The sequence below is a fragment of the Hyperolius riggenbachi genome, chromosome 10 (assembly GCF_040937935.1).
Source record: "Hyperolius riggenbachi isolate aHypRig1 chromosome 10, aHypRig1.pri, whole genome shotgun sequence".
Classification (NCBI taxonomy): Eukaryota; Metazoa; Chordata; class Amphibia; order Anura; family Hyperoliidae; genus Hyperolius; species Hyperolius riggenbachi.
This window is the reverse complement of record NC_090655.1, coordinates 189467933-189491382: the sequence shown is the minus strand read 5'-3', so window position 1 is coordinate 189491382 and position 23450 is coordinate 189467933. Positions and strand designations below refer to the sequence as shown.

Below are 23450 nucleotides of genomic sequence, written 5' to 3'. Positions count from 1 at the left end.
TTTTTTTTAATTAGGCTTCAGACTCCCTTTAAAGGAAACCTAAAGTTAAGGGAAAAAAATCCAGTTTAACTTATCCCCTGCATCTGGGGCTTCTACCAGCCCCCTGCAGCTGCCCTGTGCCCACGCCATGACATACCGATCCTTCGGTCCCCAGCAGCGACCCAGTTTCATTTTCGCCAGGAGTGTCCACTCTCGGCGATGGGAGCATGATCGAAGAAGCACGCGGCAAGGGCTGCGCAGGGGCAATGGCCATCGATTGGCTGAGTGGCCGAAAATGAAACTGGGTCGCTGCACCTTTGGATTGTTATGTCACGGCGCAGGCATAGGGTGGCTGCAGAGAGCTGATAGAAGCTGGATTTTTTTTCCTCGACTTTAGGTTTCTTTTCCTTGACTTTAGGTTTCTTTTAACACAGACTCAAAACTTAGTACAACAGTAAAAGCACTTTCATCATTCTTCTGCAATATGAAATTCTCATAAGCAAATAGTAGTGCAAATGCTTCTATTTGGTGCTATTCCAGGTACTGGAATGCTCTTTACACATACATTCGCACAGCCGAGCTCCCAGGATAGAGCACTAGCGACATCATAGCGCTCTTACGAGAATCCAGTCCGGATTTTCTCTGCAGTCCGTGTCAGCCGGAGAGCTCGGAATAACAAAGGCTACAGAGCAGCGCCAGGCTGCGAGGGGCGGGATACAGTGACGTCAGGTACAAGGTCTGCCTGCAGGCTGCGCATGCGCACGTTCCAGCAGCTGCGTGTGTGGCTTTCATGCCTGTTTGTTCGTTGTGGATATTTGAGATGACATCACAAGTCATGTGACCAGCCGCTTGCTGATTGCATGAGCTGTGAGTTCAGCTGCAACCTGAATTCTTGAACGCTGTGTGTAGGTATACAGGGTGATGGCACAGCGGTTACAGAAACTGTGACGTCAGTGCGTTATGTGTCATGAGGGGAGCTGTGTTGATATGGGATGCGATATACAACCCGGAGGGAACTAAGTGTAATGTGAGGTATAGAATGTGACATTTTGTACATTATCTGTCACAAAGCTAAGCTGTGATATGGAAGTATATGTCACAGGAGCAGTGTGCAATATGGAGTGCAGTATATGTCACGTGGAGCAGTGTGCAATGTTGGGTGCCGTATATGTCACAGGAGCAGTGTGCAATGTTGGGTGCCGTATATGTCACAGGAACAGTGTGCGATGTGGGGTGCAGTATATGTCACGGGAGCAGTGTGTGATGTAGGGTGCAGTATATGTCACGGGAGCAGTGTGCGATGTTGGGTGCAGTATATGTCACAGGAGCAGTGTGTGATGTGATGTGGGGTGCAGTATGTCACATGAGCAATGTGGGGTGCAGTATATGTCACAGGAGCAATGTGGGGTGCAGTATATGTCACAGGAGCAGTGTGCAATGTGGGGTGCAGTATATGTCACAGGAGCAGTGTATGATGTGGGATGCAGTATATGTCATGAGGAGCAATGTGGGGTGCAGTATATGTCACAGGAGCAGTGTGTGATGTGGGATGCAGTATATGTCATGAGGAGCAATGTGGGGTGCAGTATATGTCACAAGGAGCAGTGTGCAATGTGGGGTGCAGTATATGTCACAGGAGCAGTGTGTGATGTGGGATGCAGTATATGTCATGAGGTGCAATGTGGGGTGCAGTATATATCACAGGAGCAGTGTGGGAAGCAGTATAGGCCATGAGGAGCAATGTTTGGTGCAGTATGTGTCACGAGGAGCAGTGTGCAATGTGGGATTCAGTATATGTCACGGTAAGCAGTGTGCAATGTGGGGTGCAGTATATGTGATGATGAGCAGTGTAGGGTGCAGTGTATGTCACAAGAAAGATGTGGAGTGCAGTATATGTCACGTGGAGCAGTGTGCAATGTGGGGTGCAGTATATGTCACAAGGAGCAGTGTTCGATGTGGGGTACAGTATATGTCACGGTAAGCAGTGTGCAATGTGGGGTGCAGTATATGTCATGAGGAGCAGTGTGCGATGTGGGTACAGTATATGTCACGGTAAGCAGTGTGCAATGTGGGGTGCAGTACATGTCACAGGAGCAGTGTGCAATGTGGGCTGCAGTATATGTCACGGTAAGCAGTGTGCAATGTGGGCTGCAGTATATGTCACGGTAAGCAGTGTGCATTGTGGGGTGCAGTATATGTCACGAGGAGCAGTGTGCGATGTGGGGTACAGTATATGTCACGGTAAGCAGTGTGCAATGTGGGGTGCAGTATATGTCACGAGGAGCAGTGTGCGATGTGGGGTACAGTATATTTCACAAGGAGCATTGTACGATGTGAGTTACAGTATATGTCATGAGGAGCGATATGGGGTGCAGTATATATGTCGCAAGGTGCAGCATGTGGCACCCCACATTACACACTACTCGTGGCAAATAGAGCACCCCTCATCACACTGCTCCCTGTTACATATAGGGCACCCCACATCACATGATGCTCCTTGCAAACATGCGACAAACACTCCAAGTGATCACAAGCCCTTGTTTTGGGGCAAGATGTTTCATGCTTGAATGAGGCTCTTCACCAGTTCATCCTAGGTGTATCTGAAGAATTGTAAAGAGAGAAAGGTGTGACCAATGGACAGATCTCTCTCTGATCACGCCACCCACATTTCTAACAGGACCCAACAGTGCTAAGGGCGGGAGCAGAGCTCAGTCATTGGGCCAATCGTTGCACTCACTCAGTAGCAGCCATTGTAGTGATTGGCTCAATGACTGAGCTCTGCACCCACCCTCAGCACTGTCGGGTCCTGTTAGAAGTGCTGGGAAGCTGGAGCCGCGGAGTGCACCCCTTCAAGCCGATGTGGGATTCCACTCCTGCCCCCTTTTAAGCCATCAGTAAGTATACATAGGGTTAAATAGGGACAGAAGCACACAGTCGGGGGGCAACCGGGACATAAGGCTGCAAATGTGAGATAGAAGGCTACAAAGGATACCACATGGGGACACCCTCGGCCATAAGACACTTGGACTTTTCTCCCCCTTTTTTGGGGTAGAAAAAGTGCGTCTAATGCCCCGAAAAATACGGTATATAGCGCTGACATTTTCCACAGAGCTTTACAGAGTATATATAGTTTTGTCACTAACTGTTGCTCAGAGGAGTTCCCAATCTTATACCTACCATAGTCATATGGTCGTTATCATCCAGGGTCAATTTAGAAAGAAGCCAAATAATATGTAAGATTTTGGGGGATGTAGGAGGAAACTGGAGTGCCTGGAGGAAACCCACATAGACACAGGGAAACCATACAAACACCATTGTGCTATCCACTACACCACTGTGCTGCCCGCTTTAGCTCTTGCATGGAAACACTTACTGCAGGGAACAGATAAGAAAGGTAATTAGTTCAATGAGGGGCTGTTAAATATAATCTCCATGAGTGTTATAACATAGACTAACAACTTACTGTATACCTATGTGCTTTAGCAGTTAAAATTTATACCTATCCTTAATTATGGTTTTACTCCCATGAGCTTATGGCCCGCGTACATTTTCACTTTTTGTTGCCTTGGTATACGTTTTGTACATTGTATTTGTACTTTCATTACTACAAAAAAAAATTATTTGAAAAAAATTAAACTGTGTCACTCTGCTGAGGTAATAAAACATTAAACTTATGTTTTTAGCTTGTAATCTTATTTAGGAGTAGGACTATAGATAAAATGGTTTGTCTTACCAGTTTATTTTAAATTCAGGTTTTCTATAACCATTTGGTAAACAAATATGTGTCTACTTTAAACTCGTGCCTGGAATGCATAAATACCTGGTTCATTAGTCCCCCTAAACCGTGCCTTTTTATTTTTGGCTGCTCATGGGTTTGAGCCCGTAGATTGATTTTTAATATTTCTTTGGTTGATTTGCCAAGATTATGTGAATTGTGTTTTCAATAGTTTACTGAGTGAGACTACCTGACTGACTCACTCCACAAACATTTGTGAACAGATCCACTTTAGGAAACTTATGACCTACTAACTTTACCATTTATCTCGAAGGAGATTAATACTCATCAGATAATCTGACCCCCACTAAGCATTTGTGCTAAACTAGGTTTTACATACACCTTTGTTGCCTGAAATGACTGCTGTATAAACATGCTGCTTGGGGCCCACCTAAGCAACGTGTACTTCTCTGTGGACAGGGGAGCTGATACTCCAGCAACATGCTCTGTAGGGAGCTTCCTTTGAAGTTCCTTCAAAACAAAATATGCATAGGGAAAGGCATCCATTCTGACCAAGGAAGAGGAGGCCGCTAGCAATCATCCAAGGAGATTGCGCACAAGGTGGATCAGCGCAACACCAGGCCGCCTCCGAATGGCCTCCATCAGAGATGCGCTGAGCCCCCCCAGGAACTACAAACGCACCTTGAACCCAAACAGAAGCTCTGCATATACACCAAAAGCATGGCTGTTAAGTGGGAGCAGCTGACCAAAAACAAATTACATTAGTACATAGCAAGGAAATGAGCAGCGCTACTTAAAAACAGACTAGTGCCTACCTGCAAATAAGTGCAAGCCCCACTTGTGGGGTCGAATACACACCGAGCATACACATGACCTGTCTACCACTAGAGGAGGATGTTGGTTTCCATTAACAGCTTGCATGCAACCTATTAAGTACTCGTCCCTCCCACTGCGAAGAAGTCAATCCTCCATGGGAGGGGCCTAACACTAACTATATCCTAACCTATGTATATGCATAGCCTGGGTGGGCTCAGCGCATCTCTGATGGAGGCCATTCGGAGGCGGCCTGGTGTTGCGCTGATCCACCCTGTGCGCAATTTTCAATTTTCGATTTTATTTGATTAGCCGCACCCAGGCTATGCATATACATAGGTTAGGATTTAGTTAGTGTTAGGCCCCTCCCATGGAGGATTGACTTCTTCGCAGTGGGAGGGACGAGTACTTAATAGGTTGCATGTAAGCTGTTAATGGAAACCAACATCCTCCTCTAGTGGTAGACAGGTCATGTGTATGCTCGGTGTGTATTCGACCCCACAAGTGGGGCTTGCACTCTTTTGCAGGTAGGCACTAGTCTGTTTTTAAGTAGCGCTGTTCATTTCCTTGCTATCCAAGAAGATTGTAAAGTGAGTGCATGGCTTTACTTCTGGGATATGACAGCTTCAAGTTTTTTCACTGGAGATCTTGAAAAACTAGAAAACTCAAAATAGAGATTGAATAAAAATCTTTTAGCGTAGATTTACATTCAAAACACAATGAAAAAGATACAGTCAGGTCCATAAATATTGGGACACAATTCTAACATTTTTGGCTTTCTACACAACCACAATGGATTTGAAACGAAATGAACATGATGGCCTCTATGCAATTCACTTTTTCTCCTGAGTTTTCTCCTAGATAATATTTTCACACCTTGTTATAAAGTGCATGTTAAACCACCAGTAAGCAAAAAAATACTCAATTATCTTGATAGTACATTTTCACCAATATTTGGATACTTTTTCAATTGTAAAATGCTTAAAAGTTATTTTAACCACTTAAAGACCACAGTCTTTTCGCCCCTTAAGGACCAGAGCCTTTTTTTCCATTCAGACCATTTTTTTCCCATTCAGACCACTGCAGCTTTAACGGTTTATTGCTCAGTCACACAACCTACTATCTAAATGAATTTTACCTCCTTTTCTTGTCACTCATACAGCTTTCTTTTGGTGCTATTTGATTGCTGCTGTGATTTTTAGTTTTTATTATATTCATCAAAAAAGACATGAATTTTGTCAAAAAAATGATTTTTTTTTTAACTTTCTGTGATTAAAATTTGTCAAAAAAGTACGGTAAAATTTCTGTATACATTTTTGTCCAAATTTATTGTGCTACATGTCTTTGATAAAAAAAAAACATTCAGTGTATATTTATTGGTTTGGGTAAGAGTTATAGCGTTTACAAACTATGGTGCAAAAAGTGAATTTTCCTATTTTGAAGCATCTCTGACTTCTCTGAGCACCTGTCAGGTTTCATGAGGTGCTAAAATTCCAGGATAGTACAAATACCCCCCAAATGACCCCATTTTGGAAAGATGAAAGAAGAAGAAAATCGAGAGCCCCAATAGTGTATTATTGTTAATTGGCAATTGCGTATTGTAAATAGTATAAAATTATACTCACAAACGGGTTGCCGAATGCAGGCAACCACTAGTAACGCTTGAGGGGATGTTAGGCCTGTCCCCAATCAGGCTAAGATGTCGCTCTCCGTAGGCAGAAAAAGGTGGTCACACCCATCCATCAAGTGGACATAGAATCAATTGGATAACAGAGGCGCCAAACAGGATAAAATACTTTTAAATTTCTAAAATGGGGGGCAATGGATGACTTACCTCCCCAATAAGGACACAATGGTATCATCAAAAAACAAAAACAAGTTTTATTCTTACTCCAATAATTTTTGCAACGCGTTTCACGGGTCTACGCCCGCTTCCTCAGGCAATATAAAACAAGGAGCACTGTAAAAAAACAACAATACCATATGTAGTATACATAGGGACTATGCCACATATTATCACAATAAACAATAAATAAATTAAGAACCTGTATATAAAAACCTGTAAAAAACTGGAGTGCTTCAATAACACAAACACATCTTATGTAATCTGCATGTGGGTTATGCGACCAGATGTCATGGTAGGTGTCATAAGACAACCATACACATATACATATACGTACATTTATATAATTATAAAAAAGATCTTATTTTCTTAAAAAAATTATATCTATTAGATATATATTGTTGCCCCAACATCCAGATGTCATCTTGCCGCATAGATTAGTAACCTGGACCACATCTTTTTGCTGTAAACCACATGTGTTACATAACCATCATCATAATTTGCTGTTATTCAGACTGCCCTATATACGGAATATGTTTTTAGTTGCCATATCCGGTAGTTCAATTGAGTCTACATATCCATCTCAATATATATCACATATATCATCATAGGCATCATTATCTACCCAATCCGTCACTATAAATATACATCTGAGGTTGAAGCAATATCCAAAAACCAAGTGGTGCAAATAAAAATTCTCTTACCTAAATGTGTCAGCAAACGTACTTAACGCCTCTGTAGCTTGTAGGCGCTCGTAACCTTTCTTATCAAGGCTAACTGTGGGCAGTTATCGGAGGGTAACTTCCGGCGGAAGTGATGTGTATGCTGGGCGTCTAGTATGCGTCCATGCGTTCCAATGGACGCGATGCATTCCAAAGGGTAAGCGCGAAGCGTCCTAACGGACGCCTGCGCTCCAGGCGGGGACGCATCGTGTATCATGCGTATAGCGTCATCGCGGACGCATTGCATTCCACCATATGGAACGCTAGATAGGAAGTGAAAGGATCTGCGCTCCAAGGGAAGCATGTGCGTCCCACTGGGGGGAAGAAGGGTTGGTGTGGGGAGAGGGAGGGGCGGATAAAGTTAGTCCTGAGTGATGACAGCAATCAATAAACCAATAGGGGTAGTATCTGTCGCATTGATAGTGATCATTGATACTTGCAATAAATTAGTTTGATCATTAATACTGGTAATCAATTAATTAGACAAAAATTGCCTGTATGCCTTATCAGGTGTGTGCTATGAATTGGATTAACAGATCATAGCATTTAATAAAGAACTATAATGGATAATTGAAAATGTTGAAAACATTATCAATATTATTAATCTATAAAATTATGTGAACCTATAAAAGTGTAAAAATATATAAAAAAACATATGGTCAATCCTTCAACAACTCACATGTATATCCACATATACATACACACATACACTCACACATATATACGTATATTTCTCCCCCCACTTGTCCTCACAATCTGGGAAAGGGAGAAAAAAGGAGAAAAATTGTGATATTCGCCCCAACCTTAAAAAAAAGGGGGGGGGGGGAGGAAGAAGAGCGACATTGTGAGTACCCCAAAAAAGCCAGGGGATGTTGCAGAGAGTCCCACCCCACTAATATGGTTTCTCTAAAAGTTCATTGAGGCCCCTTGGCACCAAAGTCTTTAGTGTCTGGATCCAAAAGATCTCACGGTTCCTCAGTGTGTTGGTTGCATCAGATAACGTAGGGTTAATGGATTCAAGTGCAATAAAAGATACTCCTGTTGGATCACAGTTATGTTGTTGTAGAAAGTGTCTGGAGAGTCCATGGGTGAGAAGGCCTTTGGATATATTCCGTCTATGTTGGCCTATCCTCTCCCTTAGTAGTTGTGTTGTGCGACCAACATACTGGGTATCACATGGACAGGAAGCAACATAGATTACAAATCTGGATTCACAATTCATATGTCTCAATATGGGATAGACAATATTATTTGCTTGAGATTTGATCTGATCTGTCTGAACGATAAATTTGCAAGCCAAACAACGTTTATTTTGACAAGGGTATGAGCCTGCAGGGGGCTTTGTTTGGCTCACTGAATCATTATTTCTAAGTTTGCTGGGTGCTAACAGGTTTCTCAGATTTGGGGCTCTTCGAAATGTGAGCAACGGCTTCTCTGGGATGGAATCCTGCAAATACGGGTCCTGTTGTAGTATATCCCACCTATTCTTAAGAATTTTTCTGATGCTTGTATGTTGATTACTGTATTTGGTGATGAATCGCAAAGCGCCTTCAGAACTCGTTTGCTTGTCATGATTTTCTTTAATTGGTTTATTATTCAAGGATCTAGCTTTTAATTTTGCATCATCTATCAGTTTTTTGGGGTATTCACGTTCCTGGAATTTCAATTTTCAATTGTGCTGACAATCTCAGCGAACAATCGGAATCTTTTTTTAGAACTACCACCAACCCTCACAACCACATTAACGGATCCTCTACACAACCAATTACCAAGCCCAAAGCCGTCCCATACAATATTGCAACCCTGGAGCATGTTCAAGCGTCCTTTCTCAAACGAAGAAAACGGGGCTCACGAGGTAAAGGGAGAGAAAAGAGAAAAAAGGAACAAGATCTAACTGTATCACCACAAAATCAGACCAAATCGATCTTCAATCTCTCTAGCTACAAATTAAAACAACAAGAAATCAATCTTTTGAGCAAGGGCCTATCATATTGCCCTACTAATACATCACAATTATGGTAATTATTCACTGATTTGAATGCCTTTGTGCGTAAATTGACCCTTAAAAAGGCACTTTGCCCTAAAGAGAACTGAACAAACAACCAAAACAATCATCACCCAGAATGAGGCATTACCGATCATCACAGTTAACAATCCTGAAATCACACTAGAAAAATGCATAACCACATCATTGAAGGGCCGATCCAGATTTTACCCAACAGCATCCAAAGGTAACTTCATAGAAACGTTCTATGCAATGGTACTGGAGGATATACAGAAAATGTGCCAGGACGATATCATTTACCCCTCCAATTTGACTCAATCTGAAAAAATGGCACTAAACGATCTAAAGAAAAACAAAGAACTGATTATAAAACCGGCAGATAAGGGGGGTGGTATAGTACTTCAAGACCGAAAAGATTATATCAATGAAGCACTTCGATTTTTGAATTATCCTATACACTATAGAGCCATTTTGAACGACCCCACACTAGAATACAATAAAGAACTAAAAACATTTATAGATGATGCCCTCATGGAAGGACTCATCATAAAACAAGAGAGGAACTTTATCATGATGGAAAAACCCACCACCCCATTTATGTACCACCTCCCGAAAATACACAAGAGTCTGCTTAATCCACCAGGAAGGCCCATAATATCAGGAATGAATTCAGTCACTTGTCATCTATCTAAATTCGTGGATCAACACCTACAAAAGTATGTACATGGACTGGAGTCCTACACTAGGGACTCACAACACCTGATTGACATATTGAAAGATGAAAATTGGGAATCTGAGTTTGTCTGGTTGTCCTGTGACGTGTCAGCTTTATACACAAACATATCACATACATTTGGTATACAGGCGATCTCACATTATCTACAAAAGGATGATCAAATGCCTGAGAGACAAAAGAAGTTTCTGATAGATTGCACAAAATTTATATTAACACATAACTATTTCTCGTTTCTTGATACAATTTATCTACAGGTGGGTGGCACGGCGATGGGCAGCAGCTTTGCCCCCAGCTATGCCAACCTAGCAATGGGTCTATTAGAATGCATATACATCTATCACAATAACCCCTACAAAGAAAATATAGTTTTGTATAAGCGGTACATAGATGACCTTTTATTTATATGGAAGGGTGATCAAAATTTGATCCAACCCTTTTTGGAACATCTCAACACCAATACAGCTGGTTTATCTTTTACATACAAATATGATAAGAATTCCATAGAATTCCTGGACTTGTGGCTTTTTCATAAGGAAGGACATATTAAAACCAAAACTCACTTCAAACAGGTTGATGCTAATGGATACATACACTTCAAAAGTTTTCATCACAAACCATGGACCTTAAACACGCCGTATAACCAATTCAAACGCATACATAAGAACTGTACCGACATACGAGATTATGATGAACAATCCAAAATATTGACCAGGAAATTCCAGGAACGTGAATACCCCAAAAAACTGATAGATGATGCAAAATTAAAAGCTAGATCCTTGAATAATAAACCAATTAAAGAAAATCATGACAAGCAAACGAGTTCTGAAGGCACTTTGCGATTCATCACCAAATACAGTAATCAACATACAAGCATCAGAAAAATTCTTAAAGGACTTCCGAGGCCAAAAAGATGAAAATTACACAATACCTTTTATATATCTGAATCCACGGAGGACGTCCAGCGCGTCCTCCGCACCGTACCGCCGTCATTGCTGCCTTTCTCTTTCCCCCCTGGCTCGGCCCGACCCCACCGAACGGGTCGCATAGGCTTCCACTACTAAGATGGCCGCCGCCTTGAGCCGCGGCTGCGCAGTACGCTTTGCCCTTAGTGCGACTGCGCAGCCTTCAGCCCGCCTCCCGCAGCGTACGGACATACGCTTGGGCAGCATTACGGAATCCGTACGCTGCGGGAGGCGGGCTGAAGGCTGTCGCACTAAGGGCAAAGCGTACTGCGCAGCCGCGGCTCAAGGTATATATAAAAGGTATTGTGTAATTTTCATCTTTTTGGCCTCGGAAGTCCTTTAAGAATAGGTGGGATATACTACAACAGGACCCGTATTTGCAGGATTCCATCCCAGAGAAACCGTTGCTCACATTTCGAAGAGCCCCAAATCTGAGAAACCTGTTAGCACCCAGCAAACTTAGAAATAATGATTCAGTGAGCCAAACAAAGCCCCCTGCAGGCTCATACCCTTGTCAAAATAAACGTTGTTTGGCTTGCAAATTTATCGTTCAGACAGATCAGATCAAATCTCACGCAAATAATATTGTCTATCCCATATTGAGACATATGAATTGTGAATCCAGATTTGTAATCTAGGTTGCTTCCTGTCCATGTGATACCCAGTATGTTGGTCGCACAACACAACTACTAAGGGAGAGGATAGGCCAACATAGACGGAATATATCCAAAGGCCTTCTCACCCATGGACTCTCCAGACACTTTCTACAACAACATAACTGTGATCCAACAGGAGTATCTTTTATTGCACTTGAATCCATTAACCCTACGTTATCTGATGCAACCAACACACTGAGGAACCGTGAGATCTTTTGGATCCAGACACTAAAGACTTTGGTGCCAAGGGGCCTCAATGAACTTTTAGAGAAACCATATTAGTGGGGTGGGACTCTCTGCAACATCCCCTGGCTTTTTTGGGGTACTCACAATGTCGCTCTTCTTCCTCCCCCCCCCCCCTTTTTTTAAGGTTGGGGCGAATATCACAATTTTTCTCCTTTTTTCTCCCTTTCCCAGATTGTGAGGACAAGTGGGGGGAGAAATATACGTATATATGTGTGAGTGTATGTGTGTATGTATATGTGGATATACCGGTACATGTGAGTTGTTGAAGGATTGACCATATGTTTTTTTATATATTTTTACACTTTTATAGGTTCACATAATTTTATAGATTAATAATATTGATAATGTTTTCAACATTTTCAATTATCTTTTATAGTTCTTTATTAAATGCTATGATCTGTTAATCCAATTCATAGCACACACCTGATAAGGCATACAGGCAATTTTTGTCTAATTAATTTATTACCAGTATTAATGATCAAACTAATTTATTGCAAGTATCAATGATCACTATCAATGCGACAGATACTACCCCTATTGGTTTATTGATTGCTGTCATCACTCAGGACTAACTTCATCCGCCCCTCCCTCTCCCCACACCAACCCTTCTTCCCCCCAGTGGGACGCACATGCTTCCCTTGGAGCGCAGATCCTTTTACTTCCTATCTAGCGTTCCATATGGTGGAATGCAATGAGTCCGCGATGACGCTATACGCATGATACACGATGCGTCCCCGCCTGGAGCGCAGGCGTCCGTTAGGACGCTTCGCGCTTACCCTTTGGAACGCATCGCGTCCATTGGAACGCATGGACGCATACTAGACGCCCAGCATACACATCACTTCCGCCGGAAGTTACCCTCCGATAACTGCCCACAGTTAGCCTTGATAAGAAAGGTTACGAGCGCCTACAAGCTACAGAGGCGTTAAGTACGTTTGCTGACACATTTAGGTAAGAGAATTTTTATTTGCACCACTTGGTTTTTGGATATTGCTTCAACCTCAGATGTATATTTATAGTGACGGATTGGGTAGATAATGATGCCTATGATGATATATGTGATATATATTGAGATAGATATGTAGACTCAATTGAAGTACCGGATATGGCAACTAAAAACATATTCCGTATATAGGGCAGTCTGAATAACAGCAAATTATGATGATGGTTATGTAACACATGTGGTTTACAGCAAAAAGATGTGGTCCAGGTTACTAATCTATGCGGCTCGATGACATCTGGATGTTGGGGCAACAATATATATCTAATAGATATAATTTTTTAAGAAAATAAGATCTTTTTTATAATTATATAAATGTACGTATATGTATATGTGTATGGTTGTCTTATGACACCTACCATGACATCTGGTCGCATAACCCACATGCAGATTACATAAGATGTGTTTGTGTTATTGAAGCACTCCAGTTTTTTACAGGTTTTTATATACAGGTTCTTAATTTATTTATTGTTTATTGTGATAATATGTGGCATAGTCCCTATGTATACTACATATGGTATTGTTGTTTTTTTACAGTGCTCCTTGTTTTATATTGCCTGAGGAAGCGGGCGTAGACCCGTGAAACGCGTTGCAAAAATTATTGGAGTAAGAATAAAACTTGTTTTTGTTTTTTGATGATACCATTGTGTCCTTATTGGGGAGGTAAGTCATCCATTGCCACCCATTTTAGAAATTTAAAAGTATTTTATCCTGTTTGGCGCCTCTGTTATCCAATTGATCCATTTTGGAAAGAAGACATCCCAAAGTATTCACTGAGAGGCATGGTGAGTTCATAGAAGATTTTATTTTTTATCACAAGTTAGCGGAAAATGACACTTTGAGACAAAAAAAAAGTTTCCATTTCTGCTCACTTGTGACAAAAAAAAATGAAATCTGCCACGGACTCACCATGCCCCTCTCTGAATACCTTGAAGTGTCTACTTTCCGAAATGGGGTCATTTGTGGGGTGTGTTTACTGTCCTGGCATTTTGGGGGGTGCTAAATTGTAAGCACCCCTGTAAAGCCTAAAGGTGCTCATTGGACTTTGGGCCCCTTAGCGCAGTTAGGCTGCAAAAAAGTGCCACACCTGTGGTATTGCCGTACTCAGGAGAAGTAGTATAATGTGTTTTGCAGTGTATTTTTACCAGGGCTGTGGAGTCGGAGTCGTGGAATCGGAGCAATTTTGGGTGCCTGGAGTCGGAAAAAAAATGCACCGACTCCGACTCTGACTCCTAATGAATTTGTAACTGTAATTAAAATAGAAAATATGATAAAATGTTCTATTTCTCAGATAATAGTCATTAAAAATAATGTATATATACAGTATATATACAGTAACTTAAAAATGTATATATACAGTAATAGCTGTGTTCAGTCCACAAAAATGAAATAAACCAATCAAAATTAGTTACTTGTGCTGCTTCAATAAAGCAGTCCCCGTATTTTTAAAGTCAGGTATACATATCTGATTGTGACTGTACAGTATATATGGTGTGTACACAGGAATCTCTTATATATACGAAATAACATCTATGCTGTAAGTATAAAGCCTGATGTGTAGCCATGTCACTAATAGAGATGGTCAATGAGATGGAAATAATTCTGCATTGATGCTGGTTTATGCAAATGTATGCACTCTCTTTGCTCATGAAATCAAATAATTTGATATGTTGTTAAAATTTGGTTTGGTGACTAGAAATTAAAGGGTACCTGAGACAGATGAAAATAAAAGTGTTATACATACCTGGGGCTTCTTCCAAATCCCTTCAGGCTAATCAGTCCCTCGCTGTCCTCCTCCACCACCTGGATCTTCTGCTATGAGTCCAGGTAATTCAGCTAGTCAGAGCAGTCTGGCTACGTGCCGCTTCCACAGCCAGAAGCATTCTGCACCTGCGCAATAGTGCTGCGCAGGTGTAGTACACTCCCGGCGGCAGAGTGTGTGCATGCGCACTACACCAGACTGGCTCAAGTACCTGGACTCATAGCAGAAGATCCAGGTGGCGAAGGAGGACAGCGAGGGACTGATTAGCCTGAAGGGGGCTGGAGGAAGATCCAGGTGGCGAAGGAGGACAGCGAGGGACTGATTAGCCTGAAGGGGGCTGGAGGAAGCCCCAGGTATGTATAAAACTTTAATTTCATCTGTCTCAGGTTTACTTTGTTACACAGTAGTACTATACTCTACGTATGCTCTCCCCACAGAGCTGCAGGGAATCCACTGAGAATGTTGTGCACATTGAACACAGAGGTGTTGTCTAACTTGTCTATCACCCATAAACCTTGTTCAGATTGTGCATGAAGAATGTGTAATAGAGGAAGAATCTCCTTCTTCCCCTGCAGAGTACCTGCACATCATTCTTACATGTACCCACAGTTACATTGCCTAGGGCCTGATAGGTGTTCTTTGTTCCGGTCTGTACCTTTTACAAGTACTCTTAGCAAGGACTAGTTTTAGTCTAAAGGTAGCCATACACTGGTCGATTTGCCATTAGATCGACCAGCTGACAGATCCATATCTGATCGAATCTGATCAGAGAGGGATCGTATGGCTGCCTATACTGCAAACAGATTGTGAATCGATTTCAGCCTGAAACCGATCACAATCTGTTGAGCTACTCCTGCCGCCTGCCCCCCCCCCCCCCGTATACATTACCTGATGCTGGCTCCCAGGCATCTTCTCCGCGCTGCACGGCTCTGTTCCGGCTCCATCCAGGCGCTTCCTGTGTCACTCCGTGACCAGGAAGTTCAAATAGAGCGCCATCTATTTAAACTTCCTGGTCACGGAGTGACACAGGAAGCGCCGGGATGGAGCCAGAACAGAGCCATGTAGCGCGGAGAAGATGCCCGGGAGCCAGCTTCAGGTAATGTATACCTGATCGGATCGGCCGCCGCTAGCGACGCGCTCCCTACACGCGGGCGATCGAGGGTAATTTCCCGCACGGCGCGATCGACGGACCAATCTGATTTCGGGAGGAAATCGGATCGGTGTGTGCGTTTACCGCAAACGATTGGCAGCAGATTCGATCCCAGGATCGAATCTGCTGTCGAAACGGCCGCGAATCGGGCCAGTGTATGGCCACCTTAAAGGGAATAAATATAGTAGTCTACATATCCTTCTCACTTCAGTTGTCTTGTAAAATTCCTAAGCGTTTGCAGTTAAGAGACGAATTTCACGTTACATACTGTTAATCAACAAAATTGTAATATGCAAATTCGAGGAGTCGGAGTCGGTGGAATCCTAAACTAAGGAGTCGGAGTCGGTGGATTTTTGGACCGACTCCACAGCCCTGATTTTTACACATACCCATGCTGGGTGGGAGAAATATCTCTGTAAATGAAGTTTTTGTTTTTATTTACACACAATTGTTTATTTACAGAGATATTTCTCCCACCCAGCATGGGTATGTGTAAAAATACACCCCAAAACACATTATACTACTTCTCCTGAGTACAGCGATACCACATGTGTGGCACATTTTTGTACCCTAACTGTGCTAAGGGGCCCAAAGTCCAATGAGTACCTTTAGGATTTCACAGGTCGTTTTGAGACATTTGGTTTCAAGACTACGCCTCACGCTTTAGGGCCCCTAAAATGCCAGGGCAGTTTAGGAACCCCACAAGTGACCCCTTTTTAGAAAGACAACATCACAAGGTATTCTGTTAGGAGTATGGTGAGTTCATGGAAGATTTTTTTTTTTTGTCACAAGTTAGCGGAAATTGACACTTTGAGTAAAAAAAAAACAAACAACAATATAAATCAATTTCCGCTAACTTGTGACAAAAAATAAAATCTTCTATGAACTCACCATACTTCTAACGGAATACCTTGGGGTGTCTTCTTTCTAAAATGGGGTCACTTGTGGGGTTCCTATACTGCCCTGGCATTTTAGGGGCCTTAAACCGAGAGGAGTAATCTTGAAACCAAATGTCTCAAAATAACCTGTGAAATCCTAAAGGTACTCATTGGACTTTGGGCCCCTTAGCGCAGTTAGGGTGCAAAAAAGTGCCACACATGTGGTACGGCCGTACTCAGGAGAAGTAGTATAATGTGTTTTGTGGTGTATTTTTACATATACATATGCTGGGTGGGAGAAATATCTCTGTAAATGACAATTTTTTGATTTTTTACACACAATTGTCCATTTACAGAGATATTTCTCCCACCCAGCATAGGTATGTGTAAAAATACACCCCAAAACACATTATACTACTTCTCCTGAGTACGGCGATACCACATGTGTGGCACTTTTTTGCACCCTAACTGCGCTAAGGGGCCCAACGTCCTATGAGTACCTTTAGGATTTCACAGGTCATTTTGAGGCATTTGGTTTCTAGACTACTCCTCACGGTTTAGGGCCCCTAAAATGCCAGGGCAGTATAGGAACCCCACAAGTGACCCCATTTTACAAAAAAGACACCCCAAGGTATTCCGTTAGTAGTATGGTGAGTTCATAGAAGATTTTATTTTTTGTCACAAGTTAGCGGAAATTGATTTTTATTGCTTTTTTCACAAAGTGTCATTTTCCACTAACTTGTGACAAAAAATAAAAACTTCTATGAACTCACAATTAGAGATGTGGCGAACATCTCCAAATCCCTGGGCCTCTTACTACTTCCAGGTCGCACTGACCCGGAGTAGTACGCCTGTGCTGCCCGGCGGAGCGCGTTCTAGATCGCGCTCCTGTTGCTGGGCACTTTCTGTGCGTGTGCGTGACATCATGAATGACGTCACGCTCATGCGCAGAGAGTGCCCAGCAACAGGAGCGCGATCTAGGACGCGCTCAGCCGGGCAGCGCAGGCGTACTAGTCTGGGTCAGTGCGACCCGGAAGTAGTAAGAGCTCCAGTTCGCCACATCTCTACTCACCATACTACTAACGAAATACCTTGGGGTGTCTTCTTTCTAAAATGGGGTCACTTGTGGGGTTCCTATACTGCCCTGGCATTTTAGGGGCCCTAAACCGTGAGAAGTAGTCTAGAAACCAAATGCCTCAAAATGACCTGTGAATAGGACGTTGGGCCCCTTAGCGCACCTAGGCTGCAAAAAAGTGTCACACATGTGGTATCGCCGTACTCAGGAAAAGTAGTATAATGTGTTTTGGGGTGTATTTTTACACATACCCATGCTGGGTGGAAGAAATATCTCTGTAAATGGACAATTGTGTGTAAAAAAAAAAAATATCAAAAAATTGTCATTTACAGAGATATTTCTCCCACCTAGCATGGGTATGTGTAAAAATACACTCCAAAACACATTTTCCATATGTTTCCATGGCAGCACGATAGGGTTAAGTCCCACCCACTTCACCCCATAGGACCAAGAATGAATAAATTAAATCCCTTAAGCGTCCCTCCTCAGTCTTTTTTTGTCCTCGAATCACCTCACCCCTGGGACCGTTGCTATCAAAAGTTACTGAAAGACCTCGGGAGAATGATAATCTGCTTCCTTTCCAGCAGGTTCAGCCTCTCCTGCTGAAGGTTCCCTGCCAGCAACTAAATGGCGCTGGCTGGCGAAATCACCATTTCTGGCCATGGTGCAGGTCGTATGGTTGCAATGCTCCCTATTATGACCCTGTTTAAACTGCATGATTGTGCAATGCACTCTCTTCTGGGACTCCATACTTTTGTCTGGTTAGGGTGTTTTACCTTTCCTTGCCGCTCTCTCCTCGTGCTAACACGCTCTGGCGTGCGTTCCAGCTTCTCCGCTGGGTGCTTCCGCGTTCCGGGGCAGCTGACGTCACTTCCGTATGACGCTCTGGCGTCCCATTGGCCGCTTGAGATGCGGAAAAGGACGGCGGCGGCGTTCGGCACTCCTCCACTCGCCCATTGGTCGGGGCGGATCAGAGGGGGATTTAAGCCGGCTCTCTCTGTCAGACAGGGTCTGCGAGTCTGACGGAGAGGTGGCAGGGGGAGTTCTCCACTGGATCGTGCGCAGCCTAGGTTCTTTGGCAGCTAAAGACTGGTAGGGTATTTGTTCTGGGGGGATGAACATTAGGAACACCTTAGTAAGTGGCAGGCTTCTAGTAAGAATCTTTTCTTTCCACAGCAGGATTGCTGTAGTATGGAGTCATCCCTACCTGACAGTGACCAGCCTGATGGCCTAAGGTAGGAAGCAGATTGTAAGTGGCCAATTTTTTGTTTTAGGTAAAAGAGTGCCTACTAATTAGGCTCTATTTGATTTTTTTTTTGCAGCCTAATTCAGGAGCAAGTGCGGGGGCTGGACCAGACAAGCTTATATGGGGATCCTTCTGAGCCATATTCCCCCAAGAGGAGACTGACCCCTAAGAGGAGATCTCCATCTCGATCCCGCTCACGCTCCCGTTCACGTTCCAGTAAACGCTTCTCCTCCAGGAGACAAGATAGAAGCTCATCACCTACGCGTAGAGATTCGAGATCGGATTCAAGAAAGAAATGCTGGGCATGTGATAATGACATGATGAGTGGAAAGCTGGTATGCAGAGCGTCTATGGCCAGAGAGCCGGAACAGCCCATGGATATCTCCGCCATGATCAAACAAGCGGTCCAGGAGTCTATGGACCAGTACATTGCTTCCTTACCTCAAACCAGCCATCATAAGGAATCCGAATCATCAATAGGCCCCTCGGCTAACACAGAAACAGAACCTGACCAACCAGCAGTTGGGTTTGAATTTGGGTTAGTACAACCATACATTAAGTCGGTGAGAGAGGCCATGGAGTGGCAGGATGAGGAAGTTCCCTCTACTTCTACACAGTCGAGAAAGGATTACTACGCTCATCTGAAAAAGAGTACTAAGACTTTCCCATTTATCGATAGAATTAACGAGGTTATACTGGATGAGTGGAAGAAAATTGATAAAAAACCTTCCTTAAGCAATAAATTTAATAAACTGTACCCCCTGGAGGAGAGTAAAACGGCGGTGTTAGACGAACCGCCTAGAGTGGACGCATCAGTCATGAATCTAGCCAGACATGTGACATTACCTCGGGAGGATTCAACCTCATTCACCGATCCTTTAGAGAGGAAGATTGACTTAGAACTAAAGAAATCGTATACTTCATCAGGGAGTGCCTGCAAACCAGCAGTAGCACTGACTGCAGTCGCACAAGCCCTAAGGGGGTGGACAGAAAATATCGAAGAAGCCATTAGATCTGATGCGGATAAGGAGATTATTATCGCAGCTCTGGACGACTTCAAACTCACAGCCGACTTTGTCGGTGAAGCAGCAGTTGACATCCTCCGTTGCTCATCAAGGTCCATGTTACACTCTGTAGTCTCCAAAAGAGCCCTATGGCTCAAGCATTGGTCAGCTGACCAAGGATCCAAGCAGGAATGGTGCAAGATTCCCTACGATGGAAAAAACTTGTTCGGACAGGCTATGGATTCAGCCATCAGTAGGGTGACTGGCGGAAAATCCGGGATGATTCCTCAGGACCGTAAGAGTAGGAAGCCGACGTCAAACCAGAGGCCAGCTTATCAGCAGAATAGATTCAGATCTACAGCTGGATATAGGCCTTCAGGAGGATTTAGAAGGAACTGGCAGAGTTCACAGGCTACCCTGCAAAGGTTGAACAAACAGAAAAAGACTACCCAGGGTACCAGCCAACAGAAGTCCTTTTGATGGTCGGACCGCTCAGGCATTACCTGTAGGCGGGAGGCTTCAGGCCTTTGCGAATGTCTGGGCAGACAACATCAAAGATCCCTGGGGAGTACAGACGGTACGATTCGGACATCGATGGAAGTTCACCAAGGTGCCCCCAAGAATATTCAAAGCTACAAGTATTCCAGTATCGCAGGAAAAGAAAGATATTCTGATGGAGTACGTTCAGAATCTTCTAGCAAAAAACGCTATCATCCAGGTTCCTCAGGCCGAGAGGGGGATGGGAGTCTACTCCCCATTATTCTTAGTAAAAAAGAGATCGGGAGATCTCCGTCCTGTGATGGATTTAAGGAGATTAAACAGATATATCAGTCTGGCGAAATACAAGATGGAGACTTTGCAAACAATCACAAGAGTAGTCATGAGAAACGACTGGGCACTCTCAGTCGATCTAGAGGATGCCTATCTCCACGTTATGATCCACCCTCTTTATCAAAGATTCCTCAGGTTTGCCATAGGCAACCTTCACTTCCAATTCCGCTGTCTTCCCTTCGGGATCTGTACAGCGCCAAGAACATTCTCAAAAGTTCTACTATCTCTAGTAGAGATCCTGAGAGTACAAGGACTAAGACTGTTCCATTACCTGGACGATCTGCTACTATTAGATCAAGACAAGGGACAGATATTGCAACACAGACAGACATTGCTGTCACAAATGGAAAGCTTTGGATGGAAAGTAAACCTGATAAAGAGCCAACTGGAACCGTCAAAAAGTATCATATTCTTGGGAGCTTTGTTCCACACACATTTGAACTCAATAGGCCTTCCACTGGAGAAGCAAGAGAAGCTTATTCACAAGGTACGGAACATGATCTGTCTGTCATCAACATCAGCGACTCGGTGCTTGAGTTTACTCGGAACCTTGACGTCTACGATTCCTATGGTGCGATGGGCGCAGTGGCACAGCAGGACTTGGCAGATGGGTTTCCTGAATCAGTGGCACAGCAGAGAGATGTCCCAGCAAATCATGATATCTCAGCCTATGAGGAACAGTCTATTGTGGTGGACAGACAGGAAGAATCTTTCAGTTCCGTTACAGATCTGTCCTCCTCCCCCAACTATAGTCACTACGGATGCCAGTCAAACAGGATGGGGAGGACACCTAGAGGGACAAGTGTCACAGGGTGTATGGAGACATCAAGATTCCACTCTCCCAGCAAACATACTGGAGATACGAGCGGCCTATCTAGTCTTACACAAATTCAAGGCACACTTAAGAGGAAAACAGGTTCTTCTGCGAATGGACAACCGCACCGCGGTAGCCTATGCAAACAAGCAAGGCGGGACAAGATCCAGACGGCTTCTGGAAGAAGTAGCCCCAATTTTCTATCTAGCAGAGAACCATTTACTCAGCCTAACAGCAACATATATTCCAGGTCCCGAAAATCTACAGGCGGATTTTCTAAGCAGGAATCGCCTGGACAACAACGAGTGGACCCTCAGCGACAGCATATTTCGAGAGATCTGCAGTCAGATAGCAATTCCAGAGATAGACTTGATGGCAACCTCAAAGAACTCAAAATGCGAGATCTTCATGTCCAGATGGCAATGCAGGAATGCAATATCAACAGACGCTCTGATATCGGAATGGAACTTTTCAGTGGGATATGTGTTTCCCCCAGTGCCGTTGATTCAGAGGCTACTACTAAGACTACTCACGGAGCCAGTCACCTTAATAGCGGTAATTCCGTTCTGGCCAAGGAGACCCTGGTTTCCGCTACTATGGCGTCTGAAGACGTGCCAGCCGATGAGACTCCCAGACTGTGCCAACTTACTGCACCAGGGACCGATACTCCATCCCAATCCAGCAAAACTGGAATTAGCAGTATGGACATTGAAAGGAGGAAGCTGCAGTGGTTAAAGCTCCCAGATTCAGTAATTGAAACCATACTAAAAGCAAGGAAGCCAGCGACAAAGACATCATATCAGAACATCTGGCATAGATTTATTACATTCATGAGTCAATATAATCTTGACCCCCTCAAACCTCAGGTGAAGGAAATACTGTTGTTTCTACAAACTGGGTTGGATAAGGGACTAGGGTATCATTCATTGAGAGTCCAGATTTCAGCCTTATCAGCACTAACTGACTACAGATGGGCTCTACATCCCCTAGTTGTGCAGTTCCTCAGAGGGGTAATGAAACAGAAACCTCCTAGGAAGACTTTCTTCCCCAAATGGGATTTACCTCTAGTTCTGGAAGTCCTGTCAGGTCCACCATTCACACCGGTAGAGGACTGTGATCTCATACACCTAGCATACAAAGCTGTGTTTCTCGTGGCCATAGCATCAGCTAGACAAGTTTCAGAACTCCAAGCGCTAGGGTCTGAAGAACCATCTTTAACCTTCTTCCCAGACAGAGTAATCCTCAGACCTATTCAACAATTTATTCCAAAGGTTGCAACCTTATATCACTTCAACCAGGACTGGACTCTACCAACATTATGGCAGGAAGGGGACACTGTCCCTCATCCTCTAGATGTGGGGGCGACTTTGAAAGAATATATTTCAAGAACCGCCTCTATTAGGAAGTCAGAAAGACTCTTTGTTATTTCTACTGGATATAGAAAGGGCCTACCAGCATCATCCAGGACAATAGCCAATTGGTTGGTCAAGACTATCCAGGAGGCGTATAGGATACGTAATCTGGTTCCTCCACATCAAATTTGTGCACACTCAACAAGGGGTCTAGCTGCCTCCTGGGCAGCATTCACGAAGGTGTCCCCAGAAAAAATATGTCAAGCTGCAAATTGGAGTTCAATGAACACCTTTATGAGACATTACAGGGTAGACCCAGCTGCAAGTTCTTTTGTACAGTTTGGAACAAGTGTGTTATCTGTGAATACTGTAAATACTGTGTGAATATCATTAAAACTTTTGAATCGCACCTCATCCCTCCCTAGTATTATTTGACTAGTTATGTCCCTATCGTGCTGCCATGGAAACATATGGAATTAGGAAAATTGGATACTTACCTGCCGGTAATTTTCCTTTCCAGATGTGTCCATGGCAGCACGAGGCTCCCTCCCTAGATTCGGTGATTCCGAGTTACAAGACTGAGGAGGGACGCTTAAGGGATTTAATTTATTCATTCTTGGTCCTATGGGGTGAAGTGGGT

The 23450-nt window shown here is 43.5% G+C and overlaps 1 long non-coding RNA gene across 1 annotated transcript in view; it reads left to right on the top strand.

Moving 5' to 3' along the window:
- Nucleotides 1-940: 940 nt before the first annotated feature.
- The window catches only part of LOC137534087 (uncharacterized), a 105924-nt gene continuing 83414 nt past the window's right edge, over nucleotides 941-23450 (top strand). Inside the window, exon 1 of the long non-coding RNA XR_011024304.1 lies at nucleotides 941-1011. This is a non-coding gene — a long non-coding RNA (uncharacterized lncRNA). The remainder of the gene's footprint in view (nucleotides 1012-23450) is intronic.